Source organism: Aquarana catesbeiana, linkage group LG13, assembly GCF_042186555.1.
Source record: "Aquarana catesbeiana isolate 2022-GZ linkage group LG13, ASM4218655v1, whole genome shotgun sequence".
Classification (NCBI taxonomy): Eukaryota; Metazoa; Chordata; class Amphibia; order Anura; family Ranidae; genus Aquarana; species Aquarana catesbeiana.
The window spans coordinates 143,563,158-143,584,510 of NC_133336.1; positions in this window are offsets into that span (position 1 = coordinate 143,563,158).

Below are 21,353 nucleotides of genomic sequence, written 5' to 3' on the forward strand. Positions count from 1 at the left end.
AAATTTTTATTTGTGCTGTTATGGTTTTTAAGTTATAACAGTTTATTATTTTTTTCTGTAACTAATCCCTTTAGACAGCCTAGATGACTCAGACATGACCGTTAGGCCAGACTGGCCGTCTTGTAGTTCAGAAAATCCAATCAACATTATCACAATCAACATAGACTCTTCTTCACACAATAGCAGAGTTAATTAACACAAATAACAATGGGGATCTAATGACTCTTAGATCCCATAGTATAGACTTATTTACAATACACATTTTAGCAGACAATAGACAGACAGGTGTTGGAATTTACATCTCCTAACAGTATCTGTCCCAGCATTATGAATCAGCCACTATTCCAATATGGCAAATCCAGGGTCCCCAGAGTCTGTGTGTCCTGGGGGACCAGGACCAGAAATCAACAGTAATACCACCTCAAGGGTCCCCAGGCATACAGCTCACAAAGAGCACCGTTCCCCCAAATGCAAGGGCCCCCAATCGATCGGCAAGAGGCTAGCATACAGTCCCCTCCAAAAGTCTCTTTCCTGGCTGGGTCTGTCACATTTCTCCCCTTTCGGCAGGAGACTAACACAGGAGGAGACCCCAGATGGGTTGACTCCGAAGTTAGTCAGTAGTTCCAGTCCTCTAATGCCTGTACCCACACAGTACCCCAAACAAATTGTTCCAAACAAAGCATTACTCACCCAGCCAACCTCTGCCTCTCTCAGTGAACATATCTGCCGCTGGGGAGAGGCCTGGACTGGCCCTTCTCCCTGGAGTCCTTTATGCCGCTGGAGAGAAGACAGGGTGTCTGGGCTCACTCCGTCATGCTGTTGGGGATCTGGCCCGACTGCCCAGCATCCTTGGGTTATACAGGTGGAGACTGGAGTCCCATCCACCTTCACAGGACATTCATCCTCTGTTAGTTGAGGGCAGAGTCCAGCAGTACTCGGCCCTGTTGCCAGCCCTTCTGCTGGAAACCCCACACCATCTGCTCCGGCTAACTGTTGGGGAGGGACGACGAACACCTCCTCTCCCTTCTCCCCCTGTATCCTGATCTGCTGCTGGGAAGTGACCACCTCCTTCTCACCCTGAGCCTGCGGAACTGCCGCAGGTGTAGGGCAGAGATCTTGGACCCTCTGTCCGGTTGCCAGCGCTTCAGCTGGGGAAGTTCCTTGTGACTTCACAGATACTTCTGTTGGTGCTGGGCAGAGCATAGTGAAGTTTGGCCCTAATAACACCTCCTCTTCTGTTGGAGGCTCACCAGGTTGTTCTTCCTCAGCAGAAAAGTCTATCAAATCCCCTGTCTCTGCAACTGGTGTCTGGGGATAAAGGTTCACCATCTCCTCTCCGTGGAACCCAGAAGATGCTATCAGTGCTGGGCAGAGGTTAGCAGAGTTCTGCCCTGTTGTCAGCACTTCAGGTTTGGGGACGGCAATCTTCAGATTTTCCACTGCCGATTCTCTGGCATTCTGCTGGACAGGCACATTCCTCCATCCAAGATCATCCAATGCTGAAACAGGTTCATCAAGGTCAGTCAGCACTTGCTGCATCCGTAATAAGACCTCCCCCTCCATAGCTGCGGGTGCAGGTTGGCAAAGCACACCGTTACTCTGCCACATTGTCAACTCTTCAGCCAGGATTTCAGAGTTGTCAACTGGTATTTCATGATAGTCCCAGGCAAAGGGAGCACCACCCTGCTGCTGAGCAGAGTCCAACAGCTGTTTGTAGGCGATCTCCAACTCCCATTCCTGAACGGCCAGAAACTCCAAATCTTCCAGTGCCCAGTGCACTTCTGAGACATTCAGTCTCCGCTCTCTGTGCTCCATTATTTCCTCCAAACGCCACTCCCGATCACTTCCAAAGTCAGGGTCCCTGGACAGCCTCCAGTATAACAATCCCAGGCCATTGTAGTCAAAGCCTTCCGTGGGGCTGTCATCCGCTGTCCATGGGCACACTTGGGCTACATACCACTGGAGGGCTCTGTAGCTCTGCCCGGATCAGCCTGCTTAACTCGGCTGTCCACTCCTGGTTCGGCTGTCCCCTATAAACAGCATTCGCACTTCATACTGCGACCAGTACCTCACATGGATGGAGGGGAGAACTTTTCCCTGGTGTCAGTGCTCACGGGCTAGCTCTTCCTTCCAGAGTTCACAGCGGATAGAATCAAACCATCCTAGCAGGACCTACTCTGATACTGGTCCTCTGTGCTGTATCTCCTTCTCTCGCAACCTCCTTCTGAATTCCTCATCCATGGTGGCTGGTATTTCTCCTCTCCTGCTATCCTGCTACCTTGGATCCAGGTGATGGTTTGGATGTGTTCACGGCAAGGAAGCACGATCCCACCATTCCCTCCACGGCTCTCAAGTAAGTCTTTCAGCATGGCTCTCCTGCAGGCTGGTTTGGAGTGTCCCAGTAACTGGAGAGCAAATCCCACGGCTGCCAACCAATATAACGAGCCCCTTTGCTCGCTCGGTTCCACTCTCCCGACACTCCTCTGCAGCTATTGAATCAGACTGTAGATCGCAACATTTGATTGCTCAGTCATCCAATGCTCCGGGATTAGAACTACAGCTCTGTGCCGTTCTAGTCCAATTTTGATAGCTCAGAACAAACACCAGGCAGGCTGTATGTAAGTTCAAACAGGAATATCCTTTATTGCAAAATACAGGCTTTTATACACTCAAAGTGGAGGTGCAGACCTCCTGCTCATATTACTCTAACAATACAGCTGTAACCTAATTAACCTAATTAACATGAGCTAATTAACTAATCCCTTTAGACAGCCTAGATGACTCAGACATGACCGTTAGGCCAGACTGGCCATCTTGTAGTTCAGAAAATCCAATCAACATTATCACAATCAACTCTTCTTCACACAATAGCAGAGTTAATTAACACAAATAACAATGGGGATCTAATGACTCTTAGATCCCATAGTATAGACTTATTTACAATACACATTTTAGCAGACAATAGACAGACAGGTGTTGGAATTTACATCAGCATCTCCTAACAGTATCTGTCCCAGCATTATGAATCAGCCACTATTCCAATATGGCAAATCCAGGGTCCCCAGAGTCTGTGTGTCCTGGGGGACCAGGACCCGAATCCACAGTAATACCACCTCAAGGCTCCCCAGGCATACAGCTCACAAAGTCACCGTTCCCCCAAATGCAAGGGCCCCCAATCGATCGGCAGGAGGCTAGCATACAGTCCCCTCCAAAAGTCTCTTTCCCGGCTAGGTCTGTCACATTTTCAAACCCCACTCACTTTGTCCCCTCTACAATCAGCACAAATAAAAACTCAAGTGTGTTTCTTTAGTGCTACGTTTGTGCTGTTTAAATTTTCGTTCTATCTTTTATCGTTTTTGCGTTATTAATAATTTATTAAAGGTCACCAAAGGTCACCGAGCCCCCCTACAACACCCAAAAGACACAAAATTGGGCTGGTTGGTTAGTGCCTCATTTGTGATGGTTTGTGCTGCTAAAATTTGTATGGTTTTTTTAGTTATAACAGCTTGTTTATATTTGATAACACCCCACTCACTTTGCACCCCATGTTATTAAATCTTAAAAACAAACATACTATTTGTTAGTGCTACCTTTGTGCTTTTTTGTGTCGTAAAAATGAAAATTTATCCTGCTTTTATTTTTAAGATAATAGCAATTTCTTTTTTCCAGACGATGACATCACCCCCCCCCCCTCCTGTCACATACCTGGTTAGTGAGCTCCTGGTTAGAAAGCAGCCATGGGAGCACAGCGAGGTATGAGTGCCTGTGATCAGTCCAATAGACTGCGTGGTGGCAGCAGTCAGCAGGTGGATGTGGCATCAGAACTGGCTGGTAGCAGATGAGCTGGCACTAGCTGTGTGAAATTGGCACTCCATGTTTGTAAAACCTGAATTAAAATATACTATTCATTTGTGCCGCGTTTGTGCTGATTTGTGCCGCAAAAATTAGCATTTGTGCCGCTTTGGTTTCGGAGATATTGTGCGTTATATTTGCTGAAACCCCGCATCACTTTGCACCCCATGTTGCTGAATTTTAAAAACAAACACGCTATTCGTTTTTGCCACGTTTGTGCTGGTTTGTGCCGCAAAAATAAACTTTTGTGCCGCTTTGGTTGCAGAGATATTGTGCATTATAGTTTCTGAAACCCCACCCACTTTGCACCCCATGTTGTTGAATTTTAAAAACAAACATGCCATTCGTTTGTGCCGCGTTTCTGCTGGTTTGTGCCGCAAAAATAAACTGAATAATAATATACCATTCGTTTGTGCCGTATTTGTGCTGATTTGTGTCGCAAAAATGAGCATTTTTTGCCAGTTCAGTTTCTGAGATATTAAACATTCAATTCAATGTAAGCCCCGCCCACTTTGCACCCCATGTGGCTGAATTTTAAAAACAAACACGCCATTCGTTTGTGCCACATTTGTGCTGGTTTGTGCCACAAAAATATACGTTCGTGCCGCTTTGGTTTCGGAGATATTGTGCGTTATAGTTGTTGAAACCCTGCCCACTTTTCACCCCATGTTGCTTGTTTGGTGCTATTTGTGGTGTTGTTTCTTCTCTTTCAGGTGATGTGATGGGCCTTGTCTGGATACTGGGCCACTCCTATGTGTTTTGGGGGGCCAGGCGAGCAGACGTTAGGCCCAATGGTAGGCAACTAGGCATTTCTAGGCAGGAACTTGTGTCTGCTGGTTGGGGTTACCGGCATGCTGTGGAGCAGGATGGAAGTGCATCGCTTTGCACTATTGGATAGACCGCCGAACGTTCAGGTGCTACACGTCGGCGGCAATGATTTAGGACTGAGGTTAATGTTGGACATCATTTGTGATGTCAAGTTTGATTTCCTGTGGCACCGCATGGCCTTCCCAGATATGCTCGTCGTGTGGTCCGACATCATTGCTCAGGCGACTTGGCATTTGGCTAGGTCAGTGGAGCGGCTCAATAAGGCCCGCAGGAAGGTCAACAGACAGGTAGGCAGATTTGTAGTTAGGAATGGGGGCCTGTTATCTGGCATTTGGAACTGGAAACGGATACTTGGAGATACCTTTGGGGTAACTGGGTACACCTCAATGTGGTGGTAATTGATTTGTGGGCCCTGGGGTTGCAGAATTGTATTCAGAGAGCTTTGAGGGTGTGGAGGGGCACTCAAGGGTAAGGTCTTCCCCTTGTGTGCTGAGGCGGAGGTTGGTCTTTGCTGGCGAATGAAGAAACCTCGGATAAGAAAGGATTCGGGACCCATCGGTGGTATAGGTCCCTCTGGTGTATTCCAGGTAACGTGGTTTAGCTGGAATTGGTTAATGGGTGCACTGCGGTTAGTGGGTTATCTCTGAGCCAGTATGTCGGCTGGAGGCCTAGTATAGTAAAAGGTGCCACAGTGCATTCTTGAACATACGATAGTTTAGGGTTCCTGCAAAGACCAACGCGATTAGTGACAGATGGTTTTTTGGTTTTATAAATGTTTTTTACAGTTTATGTTCATTTAAGTTTATTTGTTAATAAAGAGGCTCCTACAGCCAATTTTTTACTCCATTTATGGTGTGGTCTCCATTAATGGGATTTAATGGTACGGATGGGATGGAGTATGGGGTTGGTCTGACAGTTATTGGCTAAGGATGGAACATCTGTTTTACAATGGTTATGCCTTTTCCAGGGTACAGTATGAAGTGCAGTGCTCATTACAGTGGGAGGAGCATTACATTAAGGAACCCCAAGCTGAGTATAGGTTCTGTAAGTTCTGTATGTAAGATTTAATAACGAGGTGTAAAGTCAGTGTGGTTTGGCAACATATAAACGCACAATATCTCCGAAACAAAAGCGGCACAAAAGTTTATTTTTGCGGCACAAACGCAGCACAAATGAGTGGTGTGTTTGTGGACTCCATGGCAGCCTACGTGTGGGTTAACCCCGCCTCCTCTCCATTGCTCTACAACCCCATTCCCATAAATGAACACTCACCCCTAGGTACTGCGTTTCGTAACTAGCCTACTCTTTGACCAATGGGTGGGAACTCCGTCTGCCATGGAGTCCATCAGGAAAGGAAAATTACGGTAAGTATTTGATAACAAATTTTCCTTTTTCCTGACAGACTCCATGGCAGCCTACGTGTGGGAAATAACTAGCCAACCACACGGGTGGATATGCTGAATCAAAACATAATTTTAATTTGTCCTATCAACTGATAGGATTCTCAAACCAAAGTTTACAGAAGACAGTGAAGCAGGCTCTCTACAGTAATGAGACATGAAAGTGTTGATAGAAGCCCACGAGGCCGCTTTGCAAATGGTGTCTGGAGCCACATGTCGGGCTGCCACCCACGAGGCTGCCATTCCCCTGGTGGAGTGAGCTGTCACCGCCTCTGGAGGAGCCAAGCCCTTAGCCCTGTATGCTTGTTGGATGGTCTGCATGATCCAGGCTGCGAGTGTCCTAGTCGAGGCTTTATTGATGCCCGAGTGTAAAACAAAGAGATAGTCAAAACGTCTGAAGGGAGAAGTAACTTTCAGGTATTCTTTTATAGCTTCTCCTACATCCAGAGGATGAGTCTCAGAGGACCCCGGAGACCTAAACGTAGGTAGGACAATCTCCTGATTATCATGGAACACCGAGGACACTTTCGGGTTAGAACCCAGCATAGGAATGAGAACTACATGGTCCGAGAAGAACGTCAGGAAGGGTTCTTCATGACCCAGCAAACCGATTTCAGAGACCCTTTTAGCCAAGGTGACGGCCACTAGAAAGGCGACTTTTGCTGAGAAGTCCTTGATAGAGAGCGGGGAGGGCCCCGTAGTACTGAGTCCAGAAATTGAGTCAAGGACAAGTGGAAGGTCCCACTTGGGAAATCTGTATTTCCTTTGGGGCTTGAGTCTTGAAGCCCCGCGAAAAAATTTCCGGATTAATGGATGAACCGCCCAAGAGAAACCGGAGAAGGCCGATAGTGCAGATACCTGGACTCTAAGCCAGCTGATGGATAAGGGTAAATCTAGTCCTGTTTGAAGGAAGCTGACGACATCTTGAACTTCTGGGTGTCTGAAAGACCTGCCCTTGGAAGAACAAAATTCCATGAATTTGGACCAAATTCTACCATAGACCTTATTTGTGCTAGATCTTCTTGAACTCATGAGGGTGGAGATCACTCTAGAGGCACAGCCAAGAGATTCTAGCCTCTCCCTCTCAAGAACAAGACCATCAGCCTCAGTACTGCCGGACACGGGTGCAGGACTGTCCCCTGAGAAAGGAGGTCCAGCCTGAGAGGGAGAGGCACAGGGTCCCTGAAGCTGAGTTGGACAAGGAGAGGGAACCAAGGCCTGTTCGGCCAGTATGGAGCTACTGTCACCACTTTGACTGCTTCCGTTCAGAGCCTCTGCATGAATTCCAAGATAACTGGAAGCGGCGGAAAGGCATATGCCTTCCTGAACCTCCACTGATCCGTCAGGGAGTCCGTTCCGAAGGCCTGGCTGCAACTGCCCCTGGTGTAAAACTTTTTCAGCTTGAAGTTGTACAGGGAGGCGAACAGATCTACCTCGGGATCGATTCCTAGTGACGAGATCCATCTGAATGTCTGCACATGAAGGGATCATTCGTTGTTGTCCAGCTTTGTACGTGATAATAAGTCCGCTTGAGTATTCTGGACTCCTGGGATAAAGACTGCTGAAATGTTGGAAAGATTCTTTTGTGCCCATGATAGAATAGGCTCGACTTCCCGGAGGAGAGTGGAACTCCGGGTACCCCCTTGCCTCTTCACGTAGGCGACCGCCGTGGTGTTGTCCATCTTTAACAATACTGACTCCCCTTTCAGAAGGTGAGAGAAGGACTGTAGTGCACACCAGGCCGCTTGAAGTTCTAGGACGTTCGAACCTGGGTCGGGGAGACAGGAATCCCACTCGCCCTGAGCGAGGTTCGAACCGCAGAGGGCTCCCCAACCGCTCCTGCTAGCATCGGTCGTGACCGTGACCCAGGAAATGGGAGCAATGGAGTGACAAGTCAGAAGATTCTTGCGCTAAAGCCACCAGAAGAGGCTGTTCCTCATTGACGATGTCACGTGTATAACCTGATTCTTGTCCCCTGTCTTCCATTGCCGCAGGAAACCTGACTGGAAGGGACGTAATCTCCACAAGGCCCATTTGACCATGGGAGTCGTAGAGACCATCGTGCCGATGATTTCCAGGCACTGGGAGGCTTTTAGGCATGTGGCGCGTAGAGCCCGAGAAATTCTGTCTCGAACAACCGGTATTTTCTGTAGTGGAAGGGAGATGGTGCTTTTCACAGTGTCGAACTGAGCTCCTAGATATATTAGGCGTTGAGCTGGGTTTAAATGACTTTTTGCTAAGTTCAGGAGCCACCTGAAGCTGGACAAGGTGGAGATTACTTGTTCTCGGTGGACCAGCAGCTGCTCTTTGCTCTGCGACAGTACTAGGAGGTCGTCGAGGTAATAGTAAAGACGTACCCCCTTTAATCTTATGAGAGCTACTGTGGCTAAGAGAACTTTTGAAAAGACCCAGGGGGACATTGTCAGCCCAAAGGGGAGGCAGATAAACTGAAGATGATCTTGCCCGACATGGAATCGGAGATATTTGTGGAACTCCTCTTCTACTGGGACGTGGAAATAAGTGTCCTTCAAGTCGATGGAAATCATCCAATCACCTGGCTGTATAGCTTGCTGGATGGTCGACAGGGTTTCCATTTTGAATTTCCCATGCTCTATAAATTCGTTGAGGTAGGTCAGGTCTATGACTGGGCGCCAAGAGCCGCTCTTTTTTTTAACTAAGAAGAGAGGGGAGTATACCCCCTGGAACCATTCGTTTTTCGGGACGTGTACCACTGCTCCCTGAGACTTCAGAAGGTCTACATAGGACAGCAGCACCTGTTTCTGGTCCTCCGACCGAGGACGAAGAGTGGAGACAAATCTGGGGGGAGGAGTACTGGAGAAGGACCATCTGTGACCTGCCGAGACTGTCCTCACGACCCAAAAGTCCGAGATCGAGGCCACCCAGACGTGCGGAAGAGGCGCAGACGTGCCCCCACCCGACCCATCTGGGCGGGCGCAGTCTCAAAAAGACTTTGCCTGCTCACGACCGCTGGATGTCTGGCCTTTAGCGGACTTGTGAAAGGATGTCTGACCTCTGCTCCAATTTTTTCTGAAGTCCCTGCCGGGCTTGTACGAGCGTGCTCCGGAGAGCATCTTCTGAATTGAGGTTTCTTCCATCCAAGAAGACGCCTGTCCTGGGGGAGGAAGCCTGACTTGCCACCCTTGGCCCGTGTTATGGCATCGTCTAACTTGTTGCCAAACAGTGAAGATCCCTCAAAGGGGATTTTACACCAGGCTTGCTTGGAAACCAGGTCAGCAAGCCAAGGACGTAACCATAAAGCCAGTTTGGCCGTGACCGATGACAACATAATCCGTGCCAATAGGCGGATCAAATCGATGGACGCCTCCCCCAGGAAGACTGCCACTAGCTTCAGTTCTCCAGCTGCTGAGCTCCCAGCTAGCTCCTCCGAAACCCCCTTAAGGAAGGAATCCACATTCTCCGTCCAGGCCTCCATGGCCTTCGACATGGCCGCAAGTGCCAGGGCCGGTTTACAGGCCGTGCCGGCCAGCCCATAAATCCTCTTCAAGTCCTTCTTTCAAGACCATCCTATCCTTCTTTCAAGACCATCCTTGAAGGACACCGCATCTTCTAAGGGAAGCGTAACATGCTTGGCCAGACGCATTAATGCTGCGTCTACAAGAGGAGCATTCTCCAGATGCTTCACCTCTTCCGACTTGAAGGGATATAACCTGGAGGTTTTATTTGACATGGAGGACTTCCTGTCCGTCCTACTCCATTCCTCATCTATAATATCTTTCAGTTCAGAAAGGAGCGGAAAATTTGAGCGTTCTTTCCCCAGGTGTTTGAAGAATTTTTTCTGTTTGGCTGGGGGGGGTAGAGGGGTCCTCCCACTTAAGAGCCTCCTTGATAGCTTTTATTAATGGCGACACCATACTGAAGTCAAAACCTCTGATTTCCTCTTCTTCCTGAGGATCATCATCTGAAGAATCGAGAGAGGCCACGTAAGGCTGGGAAGTGCCCAGGTCTTCACGGGTCTCATCAGCCGGGGGGCCAGATAATGTAGTAGACTGACTCAGCGTGTGGGGTGAATCCAACTCCTTCAGGGATTGTTGCACCACGCGTTTAACAAGAGACTCCAAACGCTAGTTCTCCATCTCTTTTTCCCTGACCGCACGGGCATAGCAACGGTCACATAGTGACTTGCCCTCCGGAACTCGTGTTCCACATCCCCAGCAGGCTCTTCGATCAGAGCGGCTGTCATGGTGGTGGGAGCGGTGTCTGGAGGAGGAATGAGAACGTCTCCCCTGGTGGTGGTTACCAGACGCAGAATCCCGTCTGGATCTTGAAGGTGATTGGTATTGTGGCCTAGCAAGGTCTTTCTTATTCTGGACCGCGATCTGAGGGTCCGATCTAGAAGGGCTGGAAAGAAAACACAGAAGGGGAAGGGGAAAAGTGAGACCAAACATCAGAAAATGCAAGCAATTGCGACTGAAGCTCAACCCCTCCCCTCACAAGCACATACCTTGTGCGTGAGGGCTGGCCACTTAAAGGCGGTGAATTGTCCATGACTTCTGGACGAAGAGCGACACAGTACGGTTGGTCTGTAAAAAAAAAGAATGCCCTGAAAAAAACCAAGGCACCAGTGAGGGGAATAAGAAAAAAAAAATCTAGCCCCAAAAACGACTGGATGTGCACGTGCAAAATATAGTTTAATAAACCACACTAAATTTTACATTAAAAATATTTCAATAAATAATTTTCCCCCTTTTTTTTTTTTTAATTATTATATATATATATATATTTTTTTTTTTTTTTTACACAAAATAAATATATGTTTTTACCCAACTTTCTCTTTTTTTTTTTTTTTAAACAAGACATAATAGTGTGCACAAGCAGGCAGACTCTCACCTGAATTTAGACCAGGGCCAGGTATGGGGAAAACCGCTCCACTCCCACTCACTGCAAGGAAATTCCCATTGTGCAGGAGTTTAGGGGTGGAATTTAAACTCCCCGCCCATGACATCATCGTCCAACCTAGCGCCTGCGCCGTAGGGCGGCGACCGTACTTCGCATGTGCGGCTGCCGCGATCCGCCACTCTGCGCACGCGTGAGCCAAGCCTCAGTCCCAAGGAGGCTACAGTGCATGCGCGAGCAGCGCAGATGGCCGCACCCGGAAGTGCCAAGGCAAGCTGGAACGCACAAGCGCTCCAGCCGCCATGAGGGGGAAAACGGTCCCAGAGTGACCACATAGGCCTTAACATGAGCCGAGAATCTCTTAAGGGGAAGACAAACCACACAAAATAACACTGCCATAGAGAAAATACCCATGCTGCCGACCTTGCCAGCCGTTGATGCGTCCATCCATTCGGCATACAGAGGCGACCATCCCTCCACCAAAGGGGTAAACTCCAGCCTCTTAACGCTACTCGCCCGCCAGTAGCTGGGCCCTGAGCTGCACCGCATGAGGTATGCCATCATCTTGGATCCGTACGATTGGACGCGAACATCTTGTGTAGGTCCATTGGAGGAGGAAAAAAAGGAACACAGTAGCTAGTGGTGAGTGCTCATTTATGGGAATGGGGTCCTATAGCATTGGAGAGGAGGCGGGGTTAACCCACACGTAGGCTGCCATGGAGTCTGTCAGGAAATGTATTTTTGTGGCACAAACCAGCACAAATGCAGCAAAAATGGATGGCGTGTTTGTTTTTTACAATTCAACAACATGGGTTGCAAAGTGGGCAGGGTTTAAGCAACTATAACGCACAATATCTCCAAAACCAAAGCGGCACAAACATTTATTTTTGCGGCACAAACCAGCACAAATGCAGCACAAACAAATGGTGTGTTTGTTTGTTTTTAAAATTCAGCAACATGGGGTGCAAAGTGGACGGGGCTTACATTAAATTGAATATCTAATATCTCCGAAACTGAAAAGGCACAAAACGCTAATTTTTGCGGCACAATTAAGCACAAACGAATAATATATTTTTATTCAGGTTTTACAAACATGGGGTGCCAACTTCACACAGCTCGTGCCAGCTCATCTGCCACCAGCCGGTTCTGCTGCCACATCCACCAGCTGACTGCTGCCACCACGCAGTCAACTGGACTGATCACAGGCACTCATACCTCGCTGTGCTCCCATGACTGCTGTCTAACCAGGCACTCACTAACCAGGTATGTGGCAGGAGGGCGGGGTGATGTCATCGTCTGGAAAAAACAAATTGCTATTATCTTAAAAATAAAAACAGCACAAATTTTTATTTTTATGACACAAAAAAGCACAAAGGTAGCACTAACAAATAGTATGTTTGTTTTTAAGATTTCATAACATGGGGTGCAAAGTGGGTGGGGTGTTATCAGATATAAACAAGCTGTTATAACTAAAAAACTATAACAGCACAAATAAAAATCTTAGCAGCACAAAACAGCACAAATGAGGCACTAACCAACCAGCCCAATTTCATGTCTTTTGGGTGTTGTAGGGGGGCTCAGTGACCTTTGTTGACCTTTAATAAATTATTAATAACGCAAAAATGATAAAAGATAGAACGAAAATTTAAACAGCACAAACGTAGCACTAAAGAAACACACTTGAATTTTTATTTGTGCTAAAAGTAGGGGGGGAAAGTGAGTGGGGTTTGAAAAAAAATAAACTGTTATAACTGAAAAACCACAACAGCACAAATAAAAATTTTAGCAGCACAAACCAGCACAAACCTAGCACTAACCAACGAGACCAGTTTCGTGTCATTTGGGCATTGTAGGGGGGCTGAGTGACCAGCACAAACGTAGCACTAACCAACGAGACCAGTTTCGTGTCATTTGGGCATTGTAGGGGGGCTGAGTGACCTTTGGTGACCTTTAATAAATAATTAGTAACGCAAAAACGATAAAAGGTAGAACGGAAATTTTAGCAGCACAAAACAGCACAAATGTAGCACTAAAGAAACACACTTGAGTTTTTATTTGTGCTGATTGTAGAGGGGGCAAAGTGAATGGGGTTTGAAAAAAAAATAAACTGTTATAACTTAAAAACCACAACAGCACAAATAAAAATGTTAGCAGCACAAACCAGCACAAACGTAGCACTAACCAACGAGACCAGTTTTGTGTCATTTGGGCGTTGTAGGGGGGCTAAGTGACCTTCGGTGACCTTTAATAACTCATTAATAACGCAAAAACAATAAAAGATAGAATGGAAATTTTAGAAGCACAAACAGCACAAACGTAGCACTAACCAACGAGACCAGTTTTGTGCCATTTGGCTGTTGTAGGGGGCTAGGTGATGTCATAGTCTGGAAAAAACAATCGCTAATATCTTCAAAATAAAAGCAGCACAAATGTAAATTTTTACAGCACAAAACAGCACAAGCGTAGCACTAAATAAACACACCTGAGTTTTTATTTGTGCTGATTGTAGGGGGGCCAGATTCGCTGAGCTCAAGACACCTCTGCGAGTGAAAGGCTTTTCTTCTCCATTTATTTGGAAGGTAAAGGAATCAGATTTCAAGTCCCAAAGTAGACCTAGATTACGCTGTACAGGTAAAGAGTCAGTACCTAGATCTAAGTCTCTTAGATCGTTAGAATGGTCTTGAGCAGGGAAAGCTTCCATTACCTCTTTGCTGTTGGAAGCAATCTTGTGAAGCCTGAGATTAGAACAAGCGAGCATTTCCTGTGCTCTTTTAAGAAGACAGATTGCAGACTCACTGGAAGGTAGGGATTTCAAACAGTCATCTACATAAAAGTCTTTCTCTACAAATTGCTTTACATCTGAGCCATACTCAAGTTTGCCTTCTTGGGCGGAATGTTTGAGTCCGTAGATAGCGACTGCAGGTGAAGGGCTATTTATAAAGATGTGTACCCTCATGCGATACTCTGAGATGTCTTTGAAAGGGTCAATGTCTCTGAACCAAAGGAACCTTAGGAAGTTTCTGTCTTCCTCTCTGACTAGTGCTGAAAGTGTGTTGTAAAGTCCATGGAGCTGGCCCAGGATGTAAACCTGTGTTGTGATCTGAGCTGTCACATTCTGTGCATTTTAAACTGACTTTACAGTCCTTGGCGAGGTGAGATGTGAAAGAGCAGCACCTGTAGCAGATGTGGTTCTCCTTGAGGAAGGCTTTGCGGTCCTGCAGGGTTTTCTCTCTGAAGGCTCTGCATTTTAGGAGAGGATGTGGCTTCCGATGCAAGGGACACTGCTTACCAGGATCTTTAACCTTTGTCTCTGAGTTTGAGAAGATGGCAGACCTGTGAAAAGAATCTGGAGGAGTCAAGTTAGTTTTGTATACTTCTACTGGAGGTTTACGTAGATTAAGTCCTGAAGGAGCAGCACATGACAATGTAAAATCAAAACTTGGATCATTTCTTGTTTTAGCTTGCTGACACACAAAGTCCACAAAAACAGAAAAATCGGGATCCATGTGTAATCCACTGCTCTTGCAACTTATAGGGTAACTTTTGTACGATGGGGTTGACACCTCTGGCTGTGTCAAGGAATGCAAGTCCTTGTAAGTCCCCCTCGGATTTAGCTACTTGCTGCGCTTTCTCGGCCTCTAACCGTTGCTGTGCTTTCTAGGCCTCTAACTGTGCCTTTAGCCTCACTTTCTCCTTTTTAATCTGCATTTCTTGTTCAGCAAAGGCTGCTCGGGCCTTGGCGGCTTCAGCTTTTGCACGTCCAATAGTGAGTGCATTGCTTGCGGAGGAAGATCTAGAGGAGCCGAAAACTTGGGACCTTGTCTTGAGTGAGGATGCCTGGCTATGTGACATGTTGCTTGCAGGAATAATTGACTGTGTAGAGACTGCTGTATTGCCGTATGCAGGTGACTGCACTGACAGGGTAGCAGGCCTCTGTGTAATCACTGTCCTAAATCCCACTTGCTGGATAGCCGCTGTTTCACTGTTCTGTTCTGGCTAGATGTTTGCCCCTGGCGTGTATGTAGCTCAACATACAGTTTAAACCTTGAATCCTACAATAACCAGACTGTCTGTAACTTTGGTTCTTTATTATGATGAACAGGTGGTGGTCATATAAGATAGGAAGTACACATGCGGTACACACGGTGAAACTAGGAATAAACAGACATTGAACATATATAAGAATTACATGAACATAACAAATGTCTACTAGGTATACAAATAAACAGTCATTAGCATACCAGCGATGCGGCCCTAGAGGGTTAGGAATTCCTAAGAACATGCAGTACAGGCTTAGCTGGCTCCATTGCAGTCTGTTCCCCTCATGGTAAAGATGAAAGAGTTGCAATAGGAAGTGGGCTAGTTCCTAGTATTATGACAGGAAATGTCTATTAACCATAGAACATTACCCATCAATAGTCCTTTGTTAAGATTGGCATCTAGTGGGCAATGTTGATATTGCAAGTCCAGAAGATATTATTTTTTCTTTATAGGCCGAAGGCATGACACTGTCACTTTTGTTACCACTTCTTCTAAAGAGTATTGACCTGTAGTAGAGATTAAGAGAAATCGTGTACTCTGATAAGCAAACTTTTCAGGTATTACAAAGGGATGTACAGTATATTTGTAAGCTGTCGTCTGCCCAATATCCTCTCTCCTGTTTTTTTAACTCTTCTAATAAGGCTCCTCCTGCTTGGTTATCAAAACCTGGTTCATTTCCCTGTGGTCAAAACACATGCAGATATTGTCATTTATTCTTGCACTCTAAAGCATTTCATTCCTATACTACAGGAGAACATTTTAAAATGAGACACTGATGTAGCACCCTGATGTTTAGGCAGGGTTGCTCCCAAATTTACCTGCCAGACGTAGTTACCTTGGCTCATTGTTAGGGATCAATTGCTTTCACCCTAAGTCTAAAACTAGGTGATTCACTGCCACTGAATTCCTTGAGCTCCTCCAATCATCACTGTAGTATTTTCCTCAAGCGTCACCCCCGCTTCTCTGCTGGGTCTCTAGCTTGGCACTTCAGATACCTTTCAAGCTTCAGCCCACTGGCCTGCTCAGTCCCTGGCTTGACACACAAGGCTGCTCTGCAAGCATCACCTCCGCTGGCTGGGTCCCTGGCTTGACACCTTCTGAAGTTTCTCAAATCTTCACCGTCCCCGGTTGGTGAGAATTCTGCTCCAGTACTTGCTTCAGCTACTCACTGTGGTCCCTGGTAATAAGGTGGATAGTCCCTTAGTGGTAAAAGCTTCCCCTCTACCTCTGACCACAACAGGTTCTCCGGTCAGCAGAACCGTCACTTCTGGTTGAAAAAAACAAGGGGGAAGGCTCACAGTGATGCCTGCTGGTGTGCGTGTGGCTCGTAGTTTACCACTGAAGCCGGTCACAGTAGCGATGTATCTTCGAACGAGGCCTGGAACGCAGATGGAGAGCAGGCACACAGCCGTGACGTCACTGGTAGGCGACGCGTTTCCTGAGCGTACGGGCTATGATATTCTGGTAGCCACGTTCCTACATTGCTACCGCGGCTGGCTTCAGCTGTAAACTACGAGCCACACGCACACCAGCAGGCATCACTGTGACCTACCTGACGAACTGCCCCATGATGGATCATCTTTCTGGCTTTTCAGATGCTCTCTGTAACACTACCAAAATGGGAGTTGTTTGCACATTGCTTTTTTAATAATAAACGGCTTTCCTACTACAACCAGAGGCACCTTCCCCCTTGTTTTTTTCTTTAGATCTTGGAGCTTGGTTTCAGTTCTCTGGAAGGCAGCCCTGTTTGTGGATTTAAACCAACACCCTTTCCTACAGACTTTTTATATGGACTTTTAATGGACTATATATGCTTAATCCCTCTCCTTTCTATACATTGTATATACGGTTTTAAAATTGTGATCATTTGCTGCTTACTGTGATGTTTTTGGGCATTTCCAAGTTCTTTGCGCCTTTCCTTGTATATTGTCACTTCTGGTTGGACTGCAGGTCGCAATCCCAACCCTGCGCTGCTCTCTTGCTTCTGGATAGGCTCTCAGACAGCCTAGCAACCAGATTTGCCCAGGATAGGCCCAATCTCTGGCCTAGCAACCCGGGCAATACAACACAGGTCCACCCAGACAGCCGTCCAGGTGGCACAGAACACTGATCTCCTGACTCCACCTAAATATATAGGCTCTCCCAGCAGGCCAAGGGATTCAAGAAAACCATTGCCCATTGGCTGAGATACCCCATATACTCCTAATTTGTCCTTGCTTTGCCCCTTGTCTTATCTAATGCCACTAGGTACCCGGCCACCTAGCGGCAGAAGAGAGAAGTGCGGGAAGCTGCTACCCCTGTCTCAATAACTATCTCAGGACCCAGAGCATCGGTCGCCCCTCGAGGCCGCGATCGGGCCCAACTGCTCACCCTAATGTCTGAGCCACCAAGGCAAAGAGTACCGGAGCCGGGTAAGCTAGTGAGGAGTGAAAGCAGTGTGGCTGTAAGAGAAGTGATGCCTGTGGCCATAAAGGGGGATAACACAGTTGTGCCAGTTAAAGTAAGCGCCAATCACAACTATATCTCGGTCGAAGAGTGTTCTACCATTACAGATTCAGACATTCCATCTGATGGTCTATCTGAACTATTTTTGCATACCTTGTTGAGCATCGGGAACTGGAGTGAAAGTGATGAGGAGCAAATGAGTGATGTGCAGGAAGGTGAAGTTCCCTCTGTTGCTACCGCCAACGTGAAAATTAGGCTGTCTGCCAATGCCTCCGTTGATAAGTATCACTAGATCCTTTTAGGAGGATCGTTGGGCTCAATGGGTCCCCGAAGTTCGCCCTATTACGCCAATGCCTGTAGTCAAGCCTGATCATAAGCCGGATGTGGTTGCTGGGTGCTCCAGATGCATGGGTCCTACCCGGATATGGAGACCTTAAGACCCTGCCTCGGCTGTCCAAGGTACAGCGGATCATAATAAAGAAGTTGGCAGAATAATATGGGTGCCTATGCCCCTACATACCCGCTCACCTGGAAGAGGAAATATTGGACAAAGAAAACAAATGGGTGGATGAAGCTGTGCGCAGTTTCCAACAGGTCCCTGTCCAGACAGACTTACTGTCACCCAAGGTGGCTGAAAGATATACTTCCGTGCTACACACCTGGGGCTATGGCTGTCGAATTAATCTGGACAGCGGAATCCTCTGTAGGCCAGACACTAAACACTATGTTGTCACCATAAATGCCAAAGGAGAAGATGTAACACTGCCAGATCCCAGGTACTACTAGTGACTGCATAACCTTTACCTTGTGGATTACAAATGTGTGTTGTGTGAGGTCAAGGACACTATGCTGAGAGCCACTTCACACTCACATTCAAGTTGCTGCTAGTAGAGAACATTCCAGAGGGCTGTCTACTAGGATTGTGCTGGACTGAATGCTGCTGGCAGATACAGGGAGTGCCCACCTGAGTCACGTTGGCTAGAATGGATAATTTTGATGGAAGCTGTTGGGGTGTTTCACCCTGAAAAGCGACCTGTGAGCTTCTGCAGGTTGTTGTCCCTCAAATGATGATGAAAACCTTCATAGTCCCTGGCTGTGATATGGACAGAATGAGGACATCCTTACAAGTGGACCTATGTCCCAAAGTATGGTCCCTTGCACCATGGCCTAGCTGCTTGTTGTCTGAATGCAGCTGTGTCTCTTGTCCCCGGAGTTGTCCCTAAAGAAGAAGGGAAACTGCTGGGAAATGTTGTTCATTTCAAGTGAAAATCTTATGGACTGTGATATGTCATGGACACTGGGTGTGTAGTTAGGTTGGTAGAATAGGCTGTGGCAAAGGGGCAAATTCTTACCTTCCTTTGAATAATGGACTCATCCATGCATCAGTATTGTTTACTTGATGAAACCCTAACGAAATTTATATTTGATTAGGAAAGGGGGTGGCATTCTTGGCTGAGAAAGGGGCCTGCTTTCGTTATGTATATAATGCAGACATCTTATAGGGTGTATTTACACTGCCATGCTGTCTTTTGCTGAGGACAATTGAAAACCATTTAATCACGTATATACATATTGCACCATGTTATTATAGGATTATTATAGGATGCATTTGCATTGCTGTTTATTTCTATTTTGGGTGTTGCTGCATCGATACGTCTTCCTTGGATAAGGAGAGACAAGGATATATATATATATACCTCTTATCATTGTATATATTAGATAGATAGTTAGGAAGTAAGTTCATTGCTTAAGTCTACCTTTAAATATTTGGGTGGTACATTACCTTTAAAACCGTACATACAAATTTTTGATATTTCTTTGTTATATATGATCTACCATTTCATGTGTCTGATACTTATGTTTATTTCATGTGGTACGCCACATATACTATTGTTATTGTTATTCTTCCCTGTTTCCCCACCCATCCCAGTTTTTTCCAGGACATTCGCTCTCAGGCTTGAGAGCTCAAATTATTTTTCTGCATACTCTGTGACGTAGTTTCGTAGGCAGGGGGAGGATGTAGCACCCTGATGTTTAGGCAGTGTTGCTCCTAAATTTACCTGCCAGGTGTAGTTACCTTGGCTCATTGTTAGGGATCAATTGATTTCACCCTAAGTCTAGAATTGCACTTTTCTCTTCTGCCTCTAGGTGGCTGGGTACCTAGTGGCATTAGATAAGACAAGGGCAACGCAAGGACAGATTAGGAATATATTGGGTATCTCAGCCAATGGGCAGGGGTTTTCTTGAATCCCTTGGCTTGCTGGGAGAGAATATATATTTGGGTGGAGTCAGGGGATCAGTGTTCTGTGCCACCTGGATGGCTGTCTGGGTGGACGTGTGTTGTATTGCCCAGGTTGCTAGGCCAAAGTTTGGGCCTATCCCAGGCACATCTGGCTGCTAGGCTGTCTGAGGGCCTATCCAGAAGCAATAGAGCAGCGCAGGGTTGGGATTGTGGCTTGCAGTCCAATCAGAAGCGACGGTTCTACCGGCCAGAGAACCTGTTGTGGTCGGAGGTAGTGGGGAAGCTGTCACGACTAAGGGACCATCCACCTTATTACCAGGGGCCACAGTGAGTAGCTGAAGCAAGTACAGGAGCAAAATTCTCACCAAGCAGGGATGGTGAAGAATTGGGAAACTTCAGCAGGTGTCAAGCCAGGGACCCAGCCAGTGGAGGTGACTCTTGCAGAGCAGCCTTGTGTGTCATGCCAGGGGCCGGGCAGGCCAGTGGGGTGAAGCTTGAGAGATATCTCGAGTGCCAAGCTAGGGACCCAGCAGAGAAGCTGGGGTGACGCTTGAGGAAGATACTACAGTGAAGATTGGAGGAGCACAAGGGATTCCGTGGCAGTGAATCATCTAGTCTAGTGAGAGAAACTGGGAGCTCAGTGGGTTGAAGAACTACAAGGAGTGATTGTAGTGGAAGTGAAGGAACTAATACATCTTGTGTTAGAAACTGTTAAAGACTGTTGCCATAGGAGACAGCATCCCTGCACATGCAGATGCAGTGTCTTGCTGGATGCCTTTACCAGCATGGCTGTCTACCTGTAGAAGTCTTGGAGTCTGCCAAATTAACATTGCAACTGCCTAAGGGTGTCCTGGCCCTAACCCTCTCTCCCAAAGTTCTGTTCAAGAGAAATAAAATCTCTTTGCATTCAAGAAGTGTCTGGCACCCATGAATCTACTTTACATTACACCCACTATGCCTTACAACCCACTCTATATGGAAGGATGTCAGCAGCTCTTGGCTCTGAAGGTTCTCATTAGACTGAAGGAGGCCTGGGACCTTGCTACACTATGTTAAGTGTGGAACCACCTTTGTGGTTTATTTAAATGCATTTACTTGATACTGTTTGCAATACGTGGGTTGTACCACCCAGCCCTTCATAACTAGAATAGGAGAACACATTTGTGACTCAAATAATGTCAATGCTAAATTCATACAGTAGGTGACCACGCTGTTATCGGCGAGATTTGACACCTGTGAGCCCTGCCGCGGGAGCCAGCGCCGAGCTGGCTTGCTCATCGGGAAAGGAAAACTGTGTTTTTTCCTTTCGCGATGAGCGGCAAGCATTGCTGCCAGGTGTCTGGTATGAATCATGAGGGAGAACGCCGCACCAAATTTTAAATAAAAAACTGGCATGGGTTCCCCTCCGGGGGCATACCAGGCCCTTAGGTCTGGTATGGATTTTAAGGGGAACCCCTACGCCGAAAAAACGGCGTGGCGGTCCCGCCCAAAATCCATACCAGACCCCTATCCGAGCACGCAGCCCGGCCGGTCAGGAAAGGGGGTGGGGACGAGCGAGTGCCCCCCTCCTGAACCGTACCAGGCCACATGCCCTCAACATGGGGGTGGGTGCTTTGGGGCAGGGGGCGCCCTGCGCCCCCCCAACTCAAAGCACTTTGTCCCCCTGTTGA